General features: G+C 42.7%; 1 protein-coding gene and 1 pseudogene across 2 annotated transcripts in view; one reads left to right on the top strand and one right to left on the bottom strand.

Annotated features, from left to right (window-relative positions):
• adcy9b (adenylate cyclase 9b) overlaps positions 1 to 22,143 on the top strand; it is a 168,578-nt gene that overhangs the window by 85,746 nt on the left and 60,689 nt on the right. The window lies entirely within an intron of this gene.
• On the bottom strand, positions 945 to 1,281 carry LOC144690906 (dolichyl-diphosphooligosaccharide--protein glycosyltransferase subunit DAD1 pseudogene; annotated as a pseudogene).

Below are 22,143 nucleotides of genomic sequence, written 5' to 3'. Positions count from 1 at the left end.
GCGGGGGGCGGTGTGGTTGGATACAGAGAAGAAATTTGTGTGATCCGGATATAGCAACCTCTTGGGTAATCTTGCTTAAACCTGCATTGGTTTGGCAGGTATAGGCTTGCCCTGGAAGCTGGATTTTGAATCTTATTGGTCTTTCAAGCATCAGTGGCTTTAATGAGGAATGAGAGCCCTTTGAGCTTTTGGCAGCCATCACTTAGATTACATTTGTGCCATAGATTAGTACTGTGCACATCAAACAATAACTAACTCAGCCCTCATCTGAGCCTTCCATCTGATTATGGGTAAGCATTTCCGTTTTTGCTTTTAATGAAAGAATTGCCAAGCCAACTTGCAGTGGAGTTCCTGAAATAAGTGTTCAAAACTAGCTTTTGGTGGGCCACACTGCTCTCTCTTTTAAAAAAAATAGTGAGATGCTTTTCTATTGGTGCCTGCAGTTAAACAGCACAGCAGCTGTTTGGCAATTAATGCTACTTGTTTTTTCTGGAGTTCAGTTCAGGTAGGCTGTTGTAATCCTTCTAAACCTAGTGGCATCACAATGTTTATAGAGAAAACCCATGGAGAGCCCCAGGCCAAGCCACTGTGTAGCTTCTGGATAATCATGTGTATGCTGTACACACAGCACATGCTGCAGGAGTTTAGTTTAGCTTACATTCAGCATTGGTCCTCCAGAACATGCCTATGAAAATGTCATGGCTTTGAGTAGGGCAGGTTTGCCCTACAATGTGGAAGCCCCAGGACCTGCATACCCCAACTACCACCACCATCTCTCTCTTCAAAAGTTCCATTGCCCTTTTTTTTTCGTAAAAGATATTTTTTTTATATATGTATATACAGAACAAAACAAATTGTGTAAACAAAGTTCAAACAGATCCATTGCAGTGGCAATATGAGTTTCGGTCCCCCTCGTTATTTCTGCTGCATGACAATGTGTACACTCAACCTATGAAGTTTATCACCACTAGATGAAGAATGGTGCTGGCAAAGAGGAAGTCTGCAAATGCTCGCTCAGGTGAGATGCCAGTGAAATCTCCTTTATTCTGAGAGTTGACCTGTATCCGCAAGCAAACTGCCAGCACGAAGGGCCCCACACAGGCGATGAATCCAGACAGGAAGGAGTTGAAGGGGAAAGTACCGACCAGTGTTCAGTAAAGGAACTGAGCTACTCCGCTCAGCGCCATGTACAGCAGGGTACGAGTTCAGCAGGAGCGGAGTCCCCGCCACGTATTCCTGAGAGAAGCGGCTGAACACTGACAAAATCAACCCACGCATCATTACAGGGAGGCCGAGCCAGGGGAACACATTCACCCGGACACCTACCCCCAGATGCTTTCATCAGAAGTTATAAGACAATATGTGATCCTTGAACAAGAGTAGACCAGTCTAGTCAGATCAGTGAGCATTGTTATTTATTGATGTTTGTCTGGGATTTTGTTTCCTATTCACATTTCCCAAGAACCTAAAGCAACAGTACCAGGTGATAAGCCTCTAGAAAAAATCATAACTTTTACAGCAGAAGAATACTAATAAAATGTTACGCTGTTTAGTTTACTTGGTAGCATCAGTGACCAGTCCAGTGTTCCCCAGATATTTGTGCAGACTGCAAGGAAAACTGGCACAAAGACTATTAGTATAGGATGGGATAAAACTGAAACTAAAACTTTACAATTGACACACTGTGTGTGCTCCAGCTAGGCTCTGTTTGTATGGTATGTCCTTCAGCACTGAGTCTTTTTCAGTGCATCACCTCTATAGAGAGCAAACTTAAGTGCCTTCATAATTAAGTCAACATCGGTTACCTGTAGAATCCATCAATTTATTGACATTTGTCACAATCATCGTTGAAAATAAATGCTTGTTGCCTAAAAATGAAATGACTGGCCAAGTTTCCCTCGGGTTCATGTAACTCATCCGTGGTGCACATCCAGTCTGTGTTTCCTACATTCAGAATGGATATAGAACTGCAAAAAACACAAAGTTTAGCCTTGCCCAGTCGTAAGTCACTGAATACACGTTGACATCAATGGGCCTCTAATTTGGAGACACACTTGGGCCAGCACAGAGGACCCTTTTTCCTCACTTTGCTGAGATCCCCAGTTCTGGTTTGTACTTGAAATTAGTTGGTCCTGCCACCACTATATGCCAAATTGTGAAAAAGTGCAGGTTACTCAAGTCTTCAAAAAAGATAAGCATTAGTCTAGTAATCAGGAACACCATGGTGTTGGATGCTCAGTCACCACCTAGTTGACCCGTCCCATCCCCTCAGGCAGAAAATAGGTCAGGGGCTGGAAGTGTCCAGATGAAATGTATGCTTCTCTGAACAACCACCAGTTTGTATATTTATGTTCGCTAGCAGAGCCTTGAGGATGGATTTTATCTCCTTTTCCTAGACACTTTTGTGTATGCATTTCCTCAGTCCCCTGGTCCTTGTGGGAAATTTTAAGAGGGCATTTCTTCCAGAAACTGCCTTATTGACTACAGACTGGTTCCTGAAGATTGTAGTTGTGAGCGGAACCAGAATCCCAGCTTTTCGAGCGGCAACTCCTTTATAGTTGTCAGGATTTGCATGTCAACAGACTTTATTGACAGTATAATTATTGAAAGATGATCATTTACTTGGTTTCATTCATCCATGGCAGTGTATGTCTTGATTGATTTTCATTACGCTTCTACTAGGAGAATCTTTAACATGAGGTTTTGTACTGTGATGGTCAGTTAGTCTTATGTGCTGTCCCACATGTTCTGTAATGTCTCCAGTATCTTTTCACCTTTTAAAACCTAGTTCTATTCAGATTCATGCTGCAACTATAGTCTTTTGTGAACCAGTTGCTTTTGGATCATTGTGTTCACCTACTTATGTCCTATTTTGTGCAAGTTATTTTGGAATTGTGGCCAGTTAGACCCACAACTGGGGTTAATATTAAAAGTACAAAGTTACAGGACTACAGAGTGAGAATAGGGGAGTGACAGGGGTGTAGCTCAAAGAAAATGTGGTGGCTATATTATTTCTAAATCAGCTATTACGTTGTTTTCCTACGTATTAATCAAGAGTCCCCAAATGTCAGTAAAACTATGCTTTTTGAGTGAAAAATATTAGTGCCGATAGGCATTTTCTATCATGTGGTATTTTGAATCATTAGCCTTTAGCATAGCTAGAATTTCATTATGAAACCGTTTAATTATTTTATTCAAGCCTATTAAAAACATGAATTACAGAAAACTTCCCTTTCATCAGACTGGGGAATGGTATATAGAGGGGGCCAATGCTTTTCTTGATTTATATTTATAACCTAGACCTGGGTGCAATTTCAAAATTTGAAGATGATGCAAGACTTGGAAGTATTGTGAACTGTGAGGAGCATAGTGATAGACTTCAAGAGGTTATATACAGGCTGGTGGAATGGGCAAACACGTGGCAAATGAAATTTAATGTAGAGAAATGTGAAGCGGTATGTTTTGGTCAGCGGAATGAGGAACGGTGACATAAAGGGTACAATTCTATAGGAAATGCAGGAGCAGAGGGACCTGGGTGTTAATGTGCATAAATCTTGAAGGTGGCAGGACAGGTTGAGAAAGCGGTTAATAAATTACACTGAATCCTGGGTTTTATAAATAGGGGCATAAGAGTGGGAAAGCTATGAGTCTTCAATGGGAAGGATGTGAAGGTTTTAGGAAGGGTGCAGAAAAGATCTAGGAACATAGTTGTGAGGATGAGAGACTTCAATTATGTGGATAGATTGGCGAAGCTGGTGCTGTTCTCCTTGGAGAAGAGAGAAAGTTGAGAGGAGATTTGTTAGACATGCTCAAAATCATGAGAGGTCTGGGTAGAGTAAATGGGGAGAAACTGTTCCCATGGGAAAAGGTTGAGAACCCTAAGGTGATAAAAGAACCAGAGGTTATGCAATAAGTGGTTTGGATCTGGAATGCACTGCCTTAGCATGTGGTGGAGATAGATTTGCGGTTTTCAAAAAGGAACTGGATAATTATTTGAAGAGAGAAGGCTTTACAGGGCTACAGGGAAAAGGTGGAGGATTAGGACTAACTGAGTTGCTGCAGAGAGCTGACACAAAGACAATGTGTTGAATGGCCTCCTGTACTGTAACCATTCTAGTATAGATACATTCACGGAACTTGATAAACACCTGCGGAAGAAAGAAGCCAAAAGTTACCCTGATATTGTGATCAAGAATGGTGGGAGGAGGCTTGTGTGGAGCATAAACACCAACATAGATGAGGTGGGCCAAATGCTCTGTTTCTGTGCTGTAAATTCCATACAAAGCTGGCAGCAGGGAATACAAACACTATACTGTATTTCACATCCTCAGGCCATCACAGCCAAGGAATTAATGTTCAGTAGGTAAGTGCAGCAGGGCGTTTGGGGATATTGATGCTGGTTTAGATCCTGGGAACCTTGAGCTTCAAAGACCCTGAAATGCCTGTTTATTAGAAAGCTGAGTGCAGGGAGTTTTAAGGTCTGTATTTTTTTCACAGTGAGGGAGCTGTACAGGAGGGTTACTACTGCTGCTGCACATTGACTCAGAGACATGCAGCAACATGAGGCCCGGGACCCTGGGGCGCTCAGCCTTCCCTCCGCCACCTCTTAACCTCCCCAGGCTCTGGATTCACAGCCACCATGAGCTCCAGACATTCTGGTCAACTCTTAGTCCAGCCTGAACTCAAACTCCAGGAACCCATGGCCAAACTTGCCCTTGTGCCCCACATAACGTAGGTAGAAATCTCTCAACGTGGTCCCCATGCTGTCCGCCTCTGCATCTCTCAGCTCCACGTGGTTGCGAGAGGATTCCCCTCCGGTTCTAATTGTTGCCATCAATGAGCCAAATGGCCATGCATGTTTCCAGGTGTAGCACAAGTAACTTCAATATTGGAGGCAATGAGGATTAACATCAACACCAATCTTACAGATTGAAAATCCAGTCAGACAATTAATGGAGTGGATTCCACTGAGATTGGTGGAAAGAAAAATCAAGTGGGTCATATAATGGATGGCCAATTAGCAAAGGAGAGTTTACCATCCAGTGGTAAATATTTAAGCCTTTAAATAGGAGGTGCAGGAGCTGTGCCCTGGCAGCATTATAACCCTGGGGAGTGACATTATTTGGATTATTCTCAAAGAACTGCCACAGACATGTGAATAGCTACACATTTCTCTCTTTTTGGTTGAGTACCATGGGCTTCTTTCTCCTGCCCATTCTGAGATTGATGGCTTGCGGCCCCTGCTTATGGTCTCTCAGTAGCGTAGCTAATACCAGAGCAGTAGCTGTGCACATGAGCCTGCATCCGAGCTCGCTGAGGCACTGCACACTGCGGTGCCAGTACACTGCCAGTTCCAAACTAAATTTATTAACTTGTCATTTATGCTCTTCCAGTAGATACCACTGGGGAACCTCAGGAGTCAAGCTTTTAGCACCTGGCAAACCCTTCTGAAATTGGGCCTGACTAATGACAGCCCAGATTTTTGCAATAAGTTACTTGATTTCCATTGCTATTGCCAACTGCACCAGATTGTGTTCTCTAACTATTCAAATAATTTTCCCAGCTTGCAAGTTAGCCTGGAAACTAAATGTACCTAACAAAAAATCTTTTGCTGTCATTTCAGAATTGACAGCTGAATTCAAAAATTCAGTAGAAGTATTTATTCACATATAATTCAAATTAATGCAGAGTTCTTAATTTTCAGGTTTCAATAGAGAGCCAATCTGTACCTATTAATATTGCCATATTAGCCCAGTTTGACCAATTTTTAATGAGATCTTGGGAGTTAAATCCAGTGGAAATTTTCAACACAGCTGCAATTATTTTTTGATAAATATTGATTCACTTATATTGAATTCAAATTTCCTGCCACTTTCTCTCAATTTCCCATTGTATTGTGAGGGATTCGGGGAGGAATGTCCAAGCAGCTGTTTTAACTTATCCCTTGGGGTGAGCAAGATTTCCAGTTTCCAAGATGGTATGCACCCAGGGCGGTCAGGATTTGATGGTTAATAACATCTTGCCTACTGGATGCTGAAGTTGTCAGTATTACTCCTAATCAAGAGCTCTTCCACCACTCCCTTACACCAGCGCATGGAGTGGTTGAAAGAATTCATTTTTTTGCCCTCCTACCCCCAGTTGGGACATAAAGATGGAGAAAATATCAGAATATTTTATCCCCTTGGCCAGAAGTATGGTCCATCTGAAATGGCAAGTGTTGAGAGGTTGTAATTCAACTTTCAAGACCTGCCATATGTTTCTCTACCTTGTGAGGAGGAGCCAGAGATCTGAAGACACTGGTTCTTTCCTCACGTATTTGTTTTCAATATCTGCTTCCACTGAGCCTAACGGTGGATCTGGGTACTATATAAACACAGAAGAATGATATAGATGAGTTTCTCCTCACTTTCAAAACACAGGACAAATGTAAAAGTACCTAAAATATTGAACTTTTTCCATTTCTGATGAGAAAAACAAGTGCCTGATATACTGTAGATTGTGGCATCAAAAATGGCTCAATTTTTTCAGCCCCAAAAATCATATTTTTGTATATGCTCAGAAGTAGGATCCCCTCCTTTCAGCCATGACATACTATACTCTTATTAGTCAGTCTCAATTTTTTGCCCCACAAATGCATGTTTTACTTAACCTTATAATTGGGCACAAGGGATCGAACAGGCAATACCAGCTGTGTTGTGAAGATGCCTGGGAGTTTAAGATGCTCTCACAGTATACCCGCGCATGGCGCACGATGAAGATAAATGAGTCTTGCAACAAAATGAATGAAATATGAAGCCGGTTTTCAGCTAAACATGAAAACATTTGATAACTCGTCAAATAACTATGATGTAGCAAGGGAATTCAGTAAGAGTGGAAAAACTGATGCGAGAATGGAAGAAGGAATCAGCCCTGAAGATGCCCAAGACCAAATGCGCCATTAGAACAGGGACCAGCCACTGGCCTGATCTTGAGAAATGTGTATAGGAATGGGTCCTCAAAAATTGTCAAGAATAGTTTCATTGTCACCAGAAATGTAAGCGTATATATGCATGTAAGTGGGCCAAATCAAGCCCCGAGTCTAGCAAAGATTTCAGAGCAGCAACTAGTTGGTGTAGCCAACTTTGTGGAACAAAAATGTCCACTGTTGCAGTAGAAGACCAAGATTGCTCAGACTACCAAAACACCTCTGCCAAAATTAGCAGTTTCCAGCGATTCATCAAACAGCAAAAACATGCGTTCCCATTATGCCACATCAACAACATAGATGAAGCACCCATAAATTCCGATGTTCCCAGCAACCGAACTGCAGAATGGAAAAGTTTGAAAATCATTCTGGTGAAAACCACAGGATGAGAAGACTAGTTTCATGGTGGTACTAGCCCGCATAACGAATGGAACAAAATTAAAGCCTATGATTTTCAAAATATAAAACCATGCTGAAAATCAAATTTCCTGCAGGAAGTTTTTGTGCATGCCCATCGCAACAGGTGGTTGGGTGATAATGGAGTGAAGTTATGGATCGATAATGTGTGGAATCTGTGACCCAGTGGCCTGTGTAAATAATGCAGCTTATTAGTGTGGGGCATGTTTAGATCCCATATAACCAATAATATCAAGGCACCTATGAAGAAATAAAACTCTCATTGCAGTTATACCAGAGGGTCTAACGTCCCTTGTTCAACCTTTGAATGTGTGCCTCAACAAGCCATTCAAAGATCATGTTTGCACTAAATGGAATAGGTGGATAGTAGACACAGAGAAAGCCTTCATAAAGAGTGTGTGCTGTCCTGTTTTGTTTGTTTTTTGTGGTTTTGTCACCAAATCATGGAATGCTAATAATGCACTTTCATTATATCGTTCAAAAAATGTGCAATATCCAATTCAGCGGATGGAGAGGAAGATTAGTTGTTATGGAGAGATGAAGTGAAAGTGCCGCATCAGATCCAGAGTGGGACCCTAATGATGCCATAGCCAAAGTGACTCAGAATGAATTTGGATGAACTGTCGAATGCCAAGGGCGATGAATTTGAAGAATTCTAAAACTCTTTTGTAGTTAAATGTATCTTTGTTCAATTAATTTATTCAATAAACTATGCCACATTAATTTAATATGCATTACTTTTTTTACATTTCAAAATGACGCCCACCACACAGTTTATATAAGTCGAACCCCATTTTTGGAACAATTTTTGGAGGCTTCAAAGATTGCCAGCATCTACAGTATTTGTCTGCAAAGAATCAGCTGAAGGGCCTATTGGATCTGCTTTAAATTTTCATTGAAGACCTATAAATATTGCTTAGCATTGGGGAAAGGGGTCCTGTAGGTACGGTGTTGTGGGGAAAGAGATCCTATATGTGTGTTAACCTTAATGATGCTTGAACAAAGAAAGTTGCTACAAATCACATACCAACCATCAAACCCAACTGTTCCTTTACTAAAATTAAAAAAAAATATAAACAGTTTTATGGTTAAAATTAGCATTGTTTCTAGTTCCCAGGCTTTAATTTGATATAAGTCAAATTGGGAAAGATGTCCTTATTGGGCTTGGGAAGGGTCTACCACTACACGCTGAATTAAGGCCACTTGATCGCTTGTAACATCTAATTTTACTTGGATTACTTAAGGCTACAAGATGTATGATTTACTTTAGAGCAAGATTTGCAGTGCTAAAGATTCTAGCTGTATAACTACGTATTATTGAGTGCCAGCATTATTCTGCAGTAATGCTATATATATTTAAGACTAGAGCTCTTGAGGCCTGTCCTCAATTCAAGTTATGCTCTGACTTTCTTTCCCTAAGTTTGTTTTAATTCTTGGGGGCAGTATTGTAACTTCAGCTCATCCAGAGGTGACACTGGCATGGTGCACTGTGGTTTACCAGAATAAATGCTCACTTTAATACAGTTTGTCCCCAGTGTTGTTTGGAAGAGATGCCAAACAGAGAAGAAAAATGATAGACTAGTTTATTTTGTCTGATTTGAGCAGCATTTGCCTGGACCTAGATTGTTTTCACCATTCGCTAGAAAGTGACGTAATTAGGAAAGGGGTTGAGAGGAGGATCAGTTAGAAAGGAAGAACTGAAGTTTGCAATGAACTTCAATAAAATCCAGCTGGCATGAGCCAAGAGACCACACTCATCTCACTTCACAATCTCTTCAGCATCAAAAGGATTGCAGTGTTACAAATTGGATTCTTGGGCAGTGCTATGATTATAATATGCAACTAATATCTGCAATCACCTTATCATCTTTGGTCCATGCTTTGTTATCTTCGATAAATATGTAGAGGTGCAAACAATAATTGTTTAAGCCTTTTGCTTTAATTGACTTAAACAATTATTATTTGTACTTATACATATTTATCAAAGATAACTATGCTTGCATTGCGAAGAGGGTTTGAAACTGAAGTTAAGGTTCTTTCTTGCGATTCTGATCTTCTGACGAACATACTAGTGTGCTTCCCTTGTTAGAAGATCCTAGAAATATAACCACCTCCACAGTTTTGTTACTGTCACCATTTCCTCAATGACAGCAAAGAGTATTCATGAAGCACCTTTTAACTTGGTAAGATCCAAGGAGGTTCACAGAAATGGATTCCCAAGTTAAGGCGGTTTACTGAAAGCATGGTTAAAGCAATAGGCCCTGAAGATAGGAAGAGAGGTAGCAAGGCAGTTGAGATAGCTGTGGGCTCTGCTACCAGTGGTAGAGCAGAGGGAAAGTCCAGGATGTACAGAAGACTAAAATCAGAAGATTGAAAGGTATAGACTGGGGTGTAAGGCTTGGAGGAGGTAACAATGACAAGATGGAGTGAGGGCAGGCAGAGATTTAAGCTCAGGAAAAGATTTTGAATTGGGGGATTTGGAATCAGTGGTGGTTTGAAAAGACGAAAATGTGGATAAGCAGGACTTGGTGCAAAACTGAATTCAGGAAGTAAAGATTTAGATGAGTTGGCACTTACGTATGATGGACCTTGGGAGGTCAATGAGCAGGATGTAGGCCTTTGGATAAATGGTTGTCATCATTCCGATGAACATGACCAAGCTAGCACAGACGTCTTTGGCTTACTAATGAGTATGCTGATGGAATTAACATGCTCCAAGATCTCTGAGTTGGTGACCTCAGCCTGCCAAGAGATGCCAAGGGTACACCTGAAACGGCAAAGATGGAAACTATTCGACCTTTTCTATTGCCTGCATATGTTGTCCACGTCTCACTGATGTAGAGGAGTTCACGAAGAATGCAGACTTAGTAGACTTGCAGTTTGGTGTTTTCAGTCAGATTGCTGTTGTTCCAGACTCTCTCTCTGTTTGGACATAGCTGCAGCTTTTGCAGTGTGCGTGTTATTTTCAGCATCAATTGACAGGTGATTGTAGAACCTAGACATTGAAGTTATCAACAATCTGCAGTGTCACATTGTCAATGCTGATTGGCAGTATGGCAAAGTCCTGGGCCATGATGTTTGTCTTCCTGATTCTGATGGTCAAAGCAAACTCTTTAAGTGTGAGGGAGTCTGTCCATTTGCTGCTAAAGGCATTTTTGGTATGGAATGCTGCTGTGGTTTTATCAGTGTAGAGAAACTCCGAGAACGTGGTACACTTTTGTCTTGGATCTCAAGCAAGCCAGGCTGAACTGCTTTCTGCCAGTACTGCTATGTAACTAGATACCTTTCCAAAAGCATATGCAGCAGCAGGAGAAGAATATGCCAGAGAGTCAGTGCCAGAATGCAGCCCTGTTTGACCCCGCTTTGGATCTCAAAGGGTTCCAATGTTACCCCATTGTAACATTACACATCCTCATGGAAAGAGGAGATCACACTGATTAGCCTTTTGTCAGTCATCTTCTTTCCCACTGTAATTCAGAAGCGTGTGTGGCCAGGCAACCTATCCGTCTGCTCCTGACCCCCTGGCACCACAGCCTCTGTTAATGGTTTTGTACCATCCTGCAGGAAGTATGAGACCACCAAAGGTTTGTTTTGTTTTCTGTTTCTTTCTTGGCCCTTTTATTTATTTTTACTCCATCTTTATGGGCAAGTGTCGGGCCTTATTACACACACTCAGATCTGAATGCTGCTGTCTATTCTCTAATGCAGGTGTTTGAACACCCAGTCTCGAAGTTGAATGTATCAATAGCAAAATTAGAGGAAGACTCTTTAATTTTAGCTGTAGTAATGGGAACAGTTAAACAGTGAACTGGCAGAAGAAGAATTAATGAAACGTGTCAATCTGAAGGTTGGAGGCATCAAAATTAATGGAATTGGGTATTTTGATTGTCAAATAAGCTCAATTGGATTCTTTTGAATAGAGTGGAGTGGGCTGCCATTTGAACTTCCCTTTTCATGAAAGGCTGCACGGTGCAATAGTTGTGGTCATGGAGTAACTCCAAAAATGCACTTTACTCTTCCATATTTTATTGCCAGTTGTGTAAAAGTATCAAACAGTTTATAATTCCTTAGCACTTCAATGTGGATGTTGAAATGTCTGTTTTTCCTCGACAGTCATGGCTAAGGATCAGGTAGACATTTTTATTTTTTAGTTACGTCAGTAGTAGCTTTGCGGATGTTTACAGGATAAGATGAATTTGGGAAAGAAATACAAATGAATCATTTCTTAAGCTGTTGATGCTTAAATTGTCGGTTCCCAAATTGAATTGTGCACTTGTGAAGCAAGTTGTGAATTCTACAAAAAGATTTAAGTTATATTGCCATGACCCTTTGTTTGCTTTAGTTGGGATGGTGGATGGTCTGTGTTACAGCAATGACCTATTCTGTTCTTTCTGGCTTATTGAGTTCACAGAAATTACTCTCAAACTAATTCTAGAACTGAAAGCATTTTAGAGGCAGCATGTGTTACTGGTCAAAACTTTCCCTCAGCACTATCAAAGCCGTCTGGAATTGTAACAGACTAATGAGCAAATTATCTGACAAACACCAGAATATTGGGATGCAGAGCATCAAATTATTGAAGTTGAAATACAATAATATTGAATAAAATGATTTTGTACTGCTCATTTACTGTCATTAAATTCCTGCCCATAAAAACTCAACAGCTGGGTTAGTTAGATCGATCATTCATTCATTCATCCAGAATGATCATTGCAGCCTCTAATTTATTCTTAACTAATGTTTCTCTCTCTCAAGCTGCACTCACCTCAGCAAGAGGAGAGTATTCCATCACACCCCTGACTTGTATCATGTAGATGGTTGAATGGTTTCAGGGGAGGTGGCAGGTGCTCTTGCTGCAGAATACCAACTTCTGACTGGCTCTCGTAGCCACAGTATTTATGTGGCTTGTCCAGTTAAGCTTCAGGCCAGTGATGATCAATGGGATGCTGATGGGGAATTTGGCCATGGTAATGACATTGATTTAAGGGAGATAGTTAAACTTTCTTTTTTTGGAGATATTCTTTGCCAGCCACTTGTGTGGCACAAATTACTTGCCATTTATCAATCTAAGCCTGAATGTTGTCTAAGTCATGCTGCATGTGGGCATGGACTGCTTCATTTTCTGTGTAGTTGTGAGTAGAACTGAACACTAATCATCGAACATCCCCACTTCTGACCTTATGTTGGAGAGGAGGTAATTGAAGCAGTTGAAGATTAGGTCTAGGACATTTCCCAGAGGTACTGCAGCAATCTATCTCCTCGGGCTGAGATGATTGGCCTCCAACAACCACAACCACCTTCCTTTGTGCAAGGTATGGCTCCAGCCACATCAGGGTCCCCATCCCTCTTGATTCCTAATGCCTTCAACTTTAGTCAGGCTCCTTGATGACACACAGTCAAATGCTGTCTTGATGTCCAAGTCAGTTCCCTTAGCTCGCCTCTGAAATTCAACTCTTTTGTCAGTATTTGGACCAAGGCTGAACGCTGTTTCATCTCACAGAAACAAGTGATGGAAAAAGGTGGGATTCTGACTCTAACTTCTCTTGCTGACCTCCCTTCAGAAGTCTGTTGCTCCCAAGTTGACCTATATATTTGTAGGATAACATTCTGGATGCTGGGTAAACAACTTAAATGTATTCATTTGGCACCTTAAATGTTGAAAAATGTCTCAGCATGCAGACAAAAATCAACAAGCTAAAGGAGGCAGTGGGGAGACTTAATTAATGGATTTTAAGGAGGTTCTTGGAGGAGAGAGAGGTGACGATATTTAGTGGGAGAGCTCAGAGCTTAGCCTAGACAACTGAAGGTGTAGCTGACCAAAGAGATTGGGAAGTGTACCAGAAGCCATGATTGATAAACGCAAGGTTTGTAAGGCAGCAGGTGGGTACACATTGGGGGAGGGGCAAGGCCATGGGATTTGAATAGAAGGATAAGAATTTTCCATTCAAGATTTCATGCTGGAATCACTAGCTTTGGTGAGCAATTGCAGCTAACATGAAAGGGAATCCCATGGTCATCTATAAGCGTTTAAATAATGAGTGGTATTTGAGTAGGGCTGATTAGGGATAAAAAGGGAACTTGCACATGGAGGCAGGAGAAATAATGGAGGTATTAAACGAGTACTTAGCATCTGACTTTACAAAGGAAGAAGATGCTACCCAGGTCCAGGAGAGAGAGGAGGTAACTGGTACACTCTAAGAATTTACAATTGAAAAGGAGGGTGGTGTTAGGCTATCTTTACTTAAAATGGATAAAGTACCAGGACCAGACGAGATGCGTCCAAAGATACTGAGAAGTGAGAGTGGAAATTGCAGAGGCACTAGTGATAATCCTCCAGTCTTCCTTGGACACAGGTGGTGCAAGAGTGCTGGAGAATTGCAAATGTTGCACCTTTGTTCAAACAGGTGCAAGGATAAAGCCGGCAACTACAGACCAGTCGGTTTGACTTCAGTGGTAGGGAAACTGTTGGAAACCATAGTTCGGGACAAGTGCAGGATAATTAATGAAAGCCAGCATGGATCCATTAAGGGAAAATCACGTTTAGCTAACTTGCTGGAGTTTTTTTGAAGTAACAAAGAAGGTTGATGAGGACAATGCTGTTGATGTGGTGTATAGAGATTTTCAAAAGGCACTTGATGCAGTGCTGCACAACAGACTTGTGAGCAAAATTCTAGGTCATGGAATAAAAGGGAGAGTAGGCACTTGGATAAGAAATTGGCTGAGTGACAGGAAACCAAGAGTATTGATAAATGGCTGTTTTTCAGATTGGAGGAAGGTTTGTAGTGGAGTTCTCCCAGGGGTCAGTACTAGGATTCTTGCTCTTCCTGGTGTATATTAATGACTTAGACTGTGGTGTTCAGGGCATGATTTCAAAATTTGCAGATGACCCAAAGATTGGAAACGTTGTCAACTGTGATGAGGATAGCCTTGAACTTCAAAAGGATATAAACATGTTGGTGGATTGGGCAGCCAAGTAGCAGATGAAGTTCAATGCAGCGAAGTGAGAGGTGATTCATTTTGGCAGGAAGAATATGAAGCTACAGTATAAAATAAGGGGAGAAACTCCTAAAGGAGGTGTAGAAACAGAGGGACCTCGGTGTATATGTACATAAGTCATTGAAGATGGCAGGGCATGTTGAGAGAGCAGTTAATAAATAAATATAGATATAAATAAATATAGCTTTTTAGGCTTTATTAATTGGGGCATTGAGTATAAGAGTAAGGAAGTCATGTTGAATTTGTTTAAGACATTAGTTAGGCCTCATCTGGAATACTGCATCCAGTTCTTGGTGCCATACTTGAGGAAGGCATTGGAGAGAGTACAGAGGAGATTCATAAGAATGATCCTAGGGATAAAGAACTGTAGCTATGAGGATGGGTTGGAGAGGTTGGGACTGTTTCCCTCGGAGAAAAGAAGGCTGAGAGGAGACATGATAGAGGTATTCAAGATATTGAGGGGTATGGACAGGGTAAATAGTGAGAAACAATTCCCACTCTAGAGCATCAAGAACTAGAAGGCACAGATTCAAAATAATTGGCAGAAGGAGTATAAGTGAGATGAAGAAAATTTCTTTCACCCAGAGAGTGGTTGGAGTCTAGAACAAACTTCCTGAGAGGGTGGTGGATGCAGATTCGATTGAGGTATTCAAAAGGGAATGGATTGCTACCTGAAAAGAAATAATATGCAAGGTTTTGGGATTAAGGTAGGGGAGTGGGATTAGGTAGAATGCTCTTTTAGAGAGCCAGTACAAACTTATTGGGCTGAATGGCTGCCTTCTGCACTAAGTTTCTGTGATTCTGTGAAATTCTGACAAAGATGGTCAGGATACTAAAGCCTGGCTCGTTTGGTGAGTCATTCAGAGTAGCAAAAGCTGCCTACAGCATCTACTGGAAATGATTATGTTCCTCTGTCATAACCGAACAAGTGCTTTGGGAGAACTGACAGCAGTGTTTCTCAGGGTGAGGTATTTATAGTTACGTTGTAGACATCAGTTTCCTATCTGAAAGTTTGAACATTGCTTCTGTTATAGGGCAAACCAGTCATGTCCCACAATATGCAATGTTGTCTGTTTTTTTTCTTCTATAACATTTTTTAAAAAAAATAGATGATTGTCTGAGCAACCAGCTGGGAGAGATTAACCTGTTGCCTTAGGATAGCCATATTTTTTTGATTGTATTTTTTTAATAAGCACCAGCTTACATAAAATGACCATCTTCAATCTGCTGCAACTGCAGGATGTGGGAGCTCCTGGATGCCAGGGTAATCAGGGCGCAAATGTCTGCATTAATTGTTTGTGGCTTGAGGAGCTTCAGCTTAGTCATTGAGCTGGAGGCTGTGCTGCGGATACTGTGACACACCAGGACGGGGAATGTTACTTGGACACTTTGTTCCTGGAGACAGTCACATCCCTTAGGATAGGGCCTTCAGTTTTGGTCAGTGGTCAGGAGGGTGTGACTGCAAGTGAGGCGGGGAAGGGGATCGAGAAAGTAGAAGTGGAGGAGTCTCAGCCCTTGCAATTGTCCAACAGGTGCTTGTAGCCTGTACAGAGAAGAGGGGGACTGCAGGATGGATGAGAAAATTGACCACGGTACAGGAAGCTATTCAGGTGGGGAGCTAACAGGAATGTAGTGGTAGCAGGGAACAGTATAGTGAGGGAGATAGACACAGTTCTTTGTATCCAAGAGCGAGAGTCCAAAGGCTGTGTTGCCTGCCTGGTGCCAGGGTTTGGGACATCTGCTCTGGGCTGGAGAGGAATTTTCAGGGGTGGGGTGGGATGCTGGAGATGGAGGATCCAGTGGTCGTGGTCCAACGACATAGGTAGGACTAGGAAGGAGGTTCTGCTTAGAGAATATGAGTAGCTAGGGGCTAAATTAAAAAGCAGAACTTCAAACGTTGAAATATATCCTTGCTGACTGACGGCCCAAATGATAAACAGAAGAAACAGTACCTGTTAAAAGGAGTTCTGAAGTTTTAGCTCTTGGCAAGTGTACCGACTAATATCCATTATCTACATATAATTTGATAAGTGTTTTGCTCCAGTAAACATTGCAATTAACTCTGTTTGGTATTTTATGAGAATACCTCCTTCAAGGCTTTGTTTAGCCTTCTCAAGTCTAAAATAGTCGAATTGAACAGTTGTCCTTAATTGCGGTAGTGATGGAACCACGACGTCAGCCTATGTGATGGTGCAGTCGTTGAATGATGCCTTGTTTTTCCATTCTATCCAGTTCCATCATCTTTTCTCGAATGTGTCCACAATGTCAGTCTGTGTGATGTTACTGTCGTTGAATGATGCCTTGTTTTTCCATTCTATCCAGTTCCATCATCTTTTCTTGAATGCGTATGCTGTATTTTCGCAGCAAGTCAATTAACAGTGTTTCATCTTTTCTTCAAGGTGTACAACTGCGCCCCTGTGGAAATTCCCAACCATGTCAGACTGGTCCAGGCACAACCTTTGGAGGCCTTGTACCGATCAATGGGTGTGCGCCTGTTTTGATTGCTGTGGTCTTCTGACTGGGTCAGCTCATGGATGGTGACCATGTCAAGTTTGTTGCACACCGGCAAACCTGCAGGCCCTGACACATTCACTATGTAGAACATTTGAGTAGACTGTGTTGACTCTTTGTATCTGCATTCCAGAACTAGGGAACCTAGGCACTTCATTGTTGAGCCATTTTATGCCGTAAACTTCACACTTATGGGTTGGACCGCAGACCTCCATGCCTCATGGTATGTGTACTTCAGAAGGCGGAAAGGTAGAGTGTTGGCATTTGCACCTGTGTCAGTCTTCAATCTCAGTGGATGACCAACCAGCCTTATTGGAGTGTTGAATAAGTTTCCGCTTTCTTAACGGAATGGACCTGTTCACTAAGGTGATTGTGTGAAATAGCTGTTAAGCTGTAGTGTCTTCACCTTGATCCACCTCATCTATTTTGGTCAGGCATTCCCCTTTTTTGTGGATGGGTCTATGTCTTTGGCGATGCCTGGAAGCGTGTCACCTGCCTTCACCTCTGGGAGGCAGACTTAGGCAGTTTGAGCACTCCCTGCTCTGGCTTCTCCATGCGTTCCTGCTGCTGTACCTTCTTCAAAGCTTGGCCCAGTGCCCTCGAAGCCCACAGGCTTTGAACGTGTCAACGTATGTGGGGCATCTACACGGGTTATGGGAGAGTCCACAGTTACTGCACGTTTTGCTTTGCTTGGGTGCCTTGGATATTGTACCGACAGACATTCTGGACCCTAAGGCTTGCAAACACTGCCTTGTAGCCACAATGGCCTCGCATCAGCCTCCATCCCGTAGTATGCTATCCATGCCATGTTCCTTTGCCTTTTCCAAGATGTCTTTCTGAAATACCTCTATAGCCAGATAGCCAACTCCATAATTCGTTCTGAGAGTTCAGGTAAAGGGAGAAGTTGCATTCTTTTGCTTTCTTTCTGTCTCATTTAACAAAGCCTGTCCTCCATGGGATATGGTGGTGTAGTGGTAATGTCGCTAGACTAGTAATCCAGAGACCTGGGCAATGCTCTGGGTACATTGTTTCAAATCCCACCATGGCAGCTGGAGGAATTTAAATTCAGTTAATAGATCTGGAATTGAAAGCAAGTCTCAATAATGGTGACTATCATCTGGTTCACTAATGTCTTTTAGGGAAGGAAGTCTGCCACCCTTAGACTCTGGCTTACACGTGACGCCAGACCCACGGCAATGTGGTTGACTCTTAACTGCCCTCTGAAATGGCCTAGCAAGCTACTCTGTTCAAGGGCAATGCTGGCCTTGCCAGTGACACCCACATCCCATAAAAGAATAAAAAATACCGCTCTCATTTGCTTTCTGTCAATACAGTGTGAATTTCAGGTTATGTACTCTGAAATTGACTTTAATTCTAAGCTGATTTTCTAATGTTGCCTATAGCTGTGGATCCTTCTGGTCAGCATCAGATAAACCACAGGTATTGATTCTGCACAGTTCTTCATTTCCAATTGTTATTTTTTTTATAGCCTCTTCTCTGCATCCACAACCTTGAGGTCTAGGGAACATAGTTCAATCCTCTGCTTAAACAGTTTGAATTCACCTGGGACATCAGATGCTTTCAAACCCATCTCTGGAAACCTGGCTGCTGTTGCCTCTGCCTTTTACTTTCCTCCCTCTGCAGAGCAAGCCATGCTTTAAAAGTTGCAGCAAGTTGCAATGTATGCTGAGCAGGAGCCACACCTGAGCTGTGTTGCTGCAGTTCAGGCTTGGAGTTTGCAGTCGGGAGGGGCCCTGGCGCGCGGTTGGCGATGCTGGGAAGGATCAGTGCCAAAATACAAAGCTGCACTGATCTCTGCAGCTGAAACTGCCATTGATTTTTTTTTTTGTCTTGGCTCAGGGCAAAATCAGGAGTGTGCTCAAATTGCCTTCAATTTCTACTCTCTGCTCTACCATGTGAGAGCTGTGTTGTGGTTGCAGCACTTCAGCTAGGGTTTCTGACTTGAATTGTCATTTTCAGCTGCTGATCAACTGATGGACTGGCATCCTGTCCTGCCCCGCCTAGCACCCATTGCCTGTCGGGTAGGCTCCGACTCCCTGCGACCCTGAATTGAATGAAGTGGTTCTGGAAAAGTGAGTGAGCTGCTGATCAATGCTGTCTACTTATACTGCTGCCACCATGTTGTATTATCTCTTTTGAGATTAATACAAATGAAGCTGAAAGGCAGGCATGGAGGTTGAACAGAGCTTTAATGAAGACTTGTTGCTACAGCTCACGTGCTAACTGACTGCAAGAGAACTGAATCACGTAATATTTCATTACTTCCTGTGATGGCATACATAATAGCATAAGCATATATTTAAATGTTATATTTAACAAACCAACAGATACACCATCACAACCTCCATAGCCCTGAAAGTTTTTTTTCTCTCAAGTGCCTATCCAATTTCCTTTTGAAGTCATTGATCATCTCCACTTCCACCACCCTTCCAGGTCATTACCACTCGCTGCATTAAAAAAAAAAGTCTGCCTTATATTCCCACCTGCATTCTTGCCCAAAACTTTAAACCTGAAATAGAACTGACCTTCTCCTCCTCTGCTGGAAGGTAGGATCTGTGCCTCATTGGATGTGAGGTGCCAAAATCAAAAACACTACACAAAAACAAAGGTGACAGTGGAGACTACCAACAGCTACAGGGGCAACTCACTCCTTAGTGATATGTGAAGGCCTTTGCTGGGGTCATGCTTAAGTCTCCATCTACTTGCAAACTGAGTATACCCAGAAGCACATTGCAGTTTCCATGCTGGCAGATCTACTGTGGATGTGATCTTCTCCATATGCCAGCTACAACAGAAGTGTGGAGAACAGGACATACCCTTTTACTTTACTTTTGTGTACCTCACTAAGGCATTCAACACCACCAACAGAGCAGGGCTGTACAAGATTTTGGCAAAACTTGGCTGTCCACCAAAGCCCGTCAGATTCATCCACTCTTTCGATGACAACATGAACTGTTAAGTTTGGCTCCACTTCCAGTAGTTTCGAAGTAAAGAATGCATGAAACAAGGCTCTGCTTGAGCCCCCCTCTGTTTGGTATCATCACCTCCTTGCTCCTGACCTTTGCCTTTCCTGCAAATATGGAAGGAGTCTACTTGGATACTAAGTCAGATGGCTCTACAATCTCTCGAGACCGAAAGTGAAGATAAAAACACATTGTGCCCTGATCAGGGAGCTCCTCCACGCTGACTATGCTGAGCTAGTCACCCTCATAGTAACTTAGCCACAAAGACTCGTGGACTTGAATCCATGCCTGTAACGTTCTCCCTTACCGCAAGTATCAAGAACACCATGGTCATGGAACAAGGTGTTGCATCTCTACTGCTGATCACACTAAATTGAAATGATTAGCAAATTCTGATATCTCTGGTCCACGGTGACAGATGATCTATCCCTTGATGCAGAGCCCGATAGATACATAAAGAAAGCAGCTATTGGTTGACTTGCAAAATGTGTATTGGATAACATCAAGCTGACCCTTAGAATCAAGCTGATGGTTTTATAAGGCCTGTGCTATCAGCATCTTGTTTAATGGCTGTGAAACATGGGTGACTTGCAGCTATCAGGAAAAGAAACCCATTAGTTTCCAGCTTGGCTGTCTGTGGCACATTATGGGTACATTCTGGCAGGATAAAATCTCATGTGGCAGTCTTCTCAAAGGCAGAGCTCCCCAAGTGTGTTGAAAATCGAACAAAGGCAGCTTTGGTGGAACGGGCATGTCCGCAGGATGAAAGATGGTCACATAACCAAGGATTTTCTGTTTGGTGAGGCAGCAGGAGCCAGACAACCAGTGGGAGTCCCAAGGCACTGCTTCAAGGATGCTTGCAAGTGTGACATGACAGCTGTAACCATTGACTATTGGACCTGGGAGTCACTAGCTGGCGAACAAGGGAAATGGTGACGCTTCCTGTGGGCTGGTATGCACTACCAAAACAAGCAGTTGCTACAGAAACTTGGCAAAAGGTGCCAACGTTGAAAACAACAATCTGTAACATCACCTGGCAGCTTCATGTGTGGCGTTTATGGCAGACACTGCCTCTTCAGGATTGGCCTGTCAACAGCAAAACCACACTAAATGAAGACACCCCACCTTCTTTGACACCCCCTTGGCATCTAACCATTGGCACCCGATCCACAAACATTCACTCCCTTCTTCACCGATGCACAGTGGCAGCAATGTGTACTATCTACCGGATGCACTGCAGGAACTCACCAAGGCTCCTTAGATAGCACCTTCCAAACCCACAACTGCTACCATCTAGAAGGACAAGGGCAGCAGACACATGGGAACACCACCAGCAAGTTCCCCTCCAAGCCACTCACCAACCTGACTTGGCAATATATCGCTGTTCCTTCAATGTCGCTGAAACAAAATCCTGCAACTCCCTCCCTAACACCACATAGACTGCAGTGGCTCAGGAAGGCAGCTCACCACCTTCCTTCCATTATAAGGTCAGAAGTGGGGATGTTCACTGATGATTGCACAATGTTCACCATTTGTGACTCCTCAAATGCTGCATTTGGACATGGACTGCTTCAGTAAGACCTGGACAATATCCAGGCTTGGGCTGACAAGTGGCAAGTAACATTTGCGCCACCCAAGTGCCAGGCAATGACCATCTCCAACAAGAGGGAATCTTACCACTGCTCCTTGATATTCAATGGCATTACCATTGCTGAATCCCCCATTACCAACATCCTGGGGGTTACCATTGACCAGAAACTGAACTGGACTAGCCATATAAATACTATGGCTACAAGAGCAGGTCAGAGGCTAGGAATCCTATGGCAAGTAACTCACCTCTGGACTCCCCAAAGCTTGTCCACCATCTACAAGGCACAAATCAAGAGTGTGATGGAATACTCCCCACTTGCCTGGGTGAGTGTAGCTCCACAATACTCAAGGAGCTTGACACTGTCCAGAACAAAGCAGCCTACCTGATTGGCACCCCATCCGTAAATATTCACTCCCTCCACCACCAATGCACAGTGGTAGCAATATGTACAAGATGCTGTACAGGAACTCACCAAGGCTCCTTAGACAGCACCTTCCAAACCCATGACAGCTAACTTCTAGAAGGACAAGGGCAGCAGACATATGGGAACACCGCCATCTGCAGGTGCTCCCCCAAGCAACTCACCATCCTGACTTGGAAATGGCATTCCTTCACTCTTGCTGGGTAAAAACCCTGGAATTCCCTCCCTAAAAGCACTGTGGGTATATCTACGCCACAGG

The sequence above is a fragment of the Cetorhinus maximus genome, chromosome 15 (assembly GCF_964194155.1).
Source record: "Cetorhinus maximus chromosome 15, sCetMax3.hap1.1, whole genome shotgun sequence".
Taxonomy (NCBI): Eukaryota; Metazoa; Chordata; class Chondrichthyes; order Lamniformes; family Cetorhinidae; genus Cetorhinus; species Cetorhinus maximus.
This window is presented reverse-complemented; position numbering and strand designations above follow the sequence as displayed.